Source organism: Saimiri boliviensis, chromosome 9 (assembly GCF_048565385.1).
Source record: "Saimiri boliviensis isolate mSaiBol1 chromosome 9, mSaiBol1.pri, whole genome shotgun sequence".
In the NCBI taxonomy this organism is placed as follows: Eukaryota; Metazoa; Chordata; class Mammalia; order Primates; family Cebidae; genus Saimiri; species Saimiri boliviensis.
The window spans coordinates 64,903,378-64,907,181 of record NC_133457.1 but is presented as its reverse complement, the minus strand read 5'-3'; the positions used below and the strand labels follow the sequence as shown (position 1 = coordinate 64,907,181).

The window sequence follows — 3,804 nt, the reverse complement described above, 5'->3', positions numbered from 1 at the left end:
ATAAAAGAGTATCCATTTGTATAATGTTCCAGAATAGATCAAACTTGTCTATGGTAACAGAAATCAGAACAGTAGTTGCCTCTAGTGGGGCAGGGGGGCATAAGGGAACTTGCTGTGTCAATGAGGGTATAAACACATGTCAACACGAATTGAACTGTACACTTGTATTTGTGCATTTTATTATATGTAAATTATCATTCAATTCTTTAAAAAACCAAAAGTTGAGAAAATAATTAAAAATTAACTAGGGGCCAGGCACAGTGGCTCACACCTGTAATTCCAACACTTTGGGAGCTGAGGCAGGTGGATTACCTGAGGTCAGGAGTTTGAGACCAGCCCTGCCAACATGGTGAAACTCTGTCTCTACTAAAAATACAAAAGTTAGCTGGGCATGGTGGTGGGTGCCTGTAATCTCAGTTACTACGGAGGCCGAGGCAGGAGAGTTGCTTGAACCTGGGAGGCAGAGGTTGCAGTGAGCCAAGATCACACCACTGCTCTCCAGTCTGGGTGACAAAGCAAAACTCCGTCTCGAAAAATAAAAAATAAAAATAAACTAGAAAAAAAAAACTAGATGTGTTTATCAGATGGTTTGTATTTTTCTCATATGTAAAGTAATACCTAAGGAAAATCATTTTAAAAACAAACCAAAAATGTAGATGAGCACAGTTCATGTATCTTTACGTGTGTGGAAGGAAGACCTCTCTTAGAAGACGTCAGGTAGGAAAGCATGCAAATGACTCAGACATAAGAAGCTGGAGGCAGAAGCAGTCAGATGAACCACATTTCATTAAAAAGTTAGGTGGGGTTCTGTTTCAAGTGTCCAGTAACACCGAATATGTTGTCTTTGATTCGACCTTTCACATATTCCCAGTAATGTACCACCTTCCCATCAGTGCCTCAAACTAGACGGATTACTGGGATCAGGGAGATTTTTCACTAAATTTAAAGCTGTGAGTCAGAATTTAGAATGATGACCTAGTCATGCTGCCCACATCAAGGACTGGGTGGAGAACAGTGGTCATGTTGAAGAAAGAAAAGGAGTGTTATTCCCCTCCCTGTGCCCAAGTGTTCTCTTTGTTCATCACCCACCTATGAGTGAGAACATGCAGTGTTTGGTTTTCTGTTCTCGTGTCAGTTTGCTGAGAATGATGGTTTCTAGATTCATCCATGTCTCTACAAAGAACATGAACTTGTTGTTTTTTGTGGCTGCATAGTATTCCATGGTGTATATGTGCCATATTTTCTTTGTCCAGTCTATCATTGATGGGTATTTGGGTTGGTTCCAGGTATTTGCTATCATAAGGGGGAGTGGAGTGGAGGGGAGGGGAGGGACAGTGGGAGGATGAGCAGGGAGGATGGGATGATACTGGGAGAAATGGGAACAGGGATAATACTGGTAGAAATGCCTGATGTAGGTGACAGGGGTGGGGCGGGGATTGGGGACAGCAAACCAGTGTACCTATGCAACAATCCTGCAGGATGCAGGATGTGCACATGTACCCCAAAGTACAAAGAAAAAAAAAAGGAAACACACGCTTTCTTCCATGGGCCAATCCTTGGGTCAATGCCTCAGGAGCTCCCATAATAACTTTTTTGAATAAGGAATTCTCCTTCCATGGCTTGTTGAATGATCCCTACCCCAATTATATCTCTTAGAAATTCTCTGTATACATTTCCCTCAACTGCAGCTGTCTTCCTCTCCTCACCACCCTAGGGAGAGTTTTCTTTCTAGTCCAGTATACTAGCTATTGAGGATGCCATGGTACTATTCAGGGTGGGAGCAACAGGGCTCCTCTTTGTCCGTGGGAACCGCCTTTGGACAAAGACCTGATAGACAATGAAAATGGTGCTAGAATCAGGCCAATCACCAACCTCCACCCATCATGTATGTTAGAAGAGACAGTCACGGCGGCTAGGTGGCCGGAGAACTCCCCTCTAATAGTCACATCATCTGTTTTTAAACACTGTATAGATGCAGCTATTTTCACTCAAAATAAACAAATTAGTTTTGCTATTTCTGTGTAACTTTTTAAAATTTTAGGCAAAACCATGTATTTAATCTACCATCTTGAACTAATTCTTGCTTCCTTTAAAATAATATTTGCTTCATTTTTGTGCAAATATCTGCTTGTGCTGTGTTGTGATGATTACATGGTTACAAATGGGAAGGAAAGAGTTTTAGTTTAACTGGATGATACTGTTTTGGAATATACTTGAACATTCAATTTCTGCATATCAGACTAACGCTATAGTGATATCTACTTACAAATTACCAGCTTTGTGAAATGAACTTCTATTCTGTTTTTTTTTTTATAAGCAATATGACTTATTTAGTTATTTTGGAAACAAAACCCCCAAATAATGCCTGAACCCAAAGGTACATAAAAATGGCCCAACATAGTTTAAAATAGATTTGAACATCATTTGTAGTTTCTTCCTCATAACGTGATCACTTTCAGCCGGTCAGATAAGCATCTCGGATCCTGTTAAGGCAGATGATCACTCTGTGGCTGCATCTGTCACTCCTCCTGGGAAAATGATTCTGTTGCAGCTGGGGGGTCTTCCCAGTTGTTTGGCCAGTTGGCCCTGGAAGGGGCAGTCCTGGAGCTGGTGGGTGGGGAGCCAGGCCCCATCTGTCTTGTCACTCCTCGTTCCGCTGGCCCTCTGTGACTGACACGGAGCCCTGGCCCTTGTTGACGTCACTGATGCACACCCACTGTCCGTCCACCGACTCCTTCCACAGGGTCACACTGGAGACAGCCAGGATGTTGGCCGTGATGGAGCAGCTCGCAATGCACATCACATCATTGGACTTGTGAAGCAATTTGGGGGACCACGTATTGCCTGAGGCATCAGGTCCAGAGGAACACACGACCATTCTGGGAGCAGCTGGCGATGGTGCTGGTGGGCAGGTCGGAGGGGGCCCAGGCCACATCTTGAACCCAGTCACCGTGCGCTTCCAGCCTCTGCTCCCCCATCCACTGGCCATCCTCCTCCTCCTCCTTCCACAGCTTGATGAGGTTGTCACAGCCACCTGATGCAAACTTCTTGTAATTGAGTTTCTGCCCCGATGGCTGGTCTGAGGCTCCCAACTACAACAGCAGAGGCCCCTCGACAGCATTTCAGCCAATGGTGTGAGCATTGTTAATCTTCTTTACTTCCCACTGGTCTTCCCCGTTGTAAGTCAGCAGGGAGATGGCCCCATCCGAGCTCCCACAGGCCAGGATCAGGACGTAGTCACGGGGGACCAGCACAGCGAGTTCACTGAGTAGTCGTCTCCCGCGTGCTCCTGGCTCTTCTCCCAGGTGCCGTTTTCCTGTGTCCAGACAATGACTTTCCAGTCAGAGGAGCACAATGCCGGGATGTTGCTGTACACGGGGTGAGCCTACACTACTGCCACACAAGACCCCTATGACCCCTGAGGTCGTCGATGAGGATCTGCCCTCATTGAAGATTTGGACGGACCTGTCTGATGAGCAGGTTGCCAGGCGGGCGCCTCAGTAGTCCATCTGGGTGTCGTGAATCATGTCCTCATGGGAGGGACCCACAGTGTTAATTACTGACACCAGGATTGCGGCGGCCATTGCTCTGGGTCTCGGACATGGCCACTATTCTGTTTTTTATTCCTTATAATAAGTTCCACTATGCAAAATGCTTTTTCTGAATGTGCCAGGTAGTACCTTGAAGAATGGTCCAAGTCTCTCTCTCATTTCTGTGCAGGTTTTTGCCTCTTGTTTAAAGGAGCCACGAAGTGGGTCTTTCTTTGGACCAAAAAGAGTTCAAGAATGACTCAGCCTCCTGTGT

General features: G+C 45.6%; 1 pseudogene; it reads right to left on the bottom strand.

The window, feature by feature from the left end:
* Window positions 1–2,641: 2,641 nt before the first annotated feature.
* LOC101034853 (protein SEC13 homolog pseudogene) lies at window positions 2,642–3,563 on the bottom strand (annotated as a pseudogene).
* Window positions 3,564–3,804: the final 241 nt, after the last annotated feature.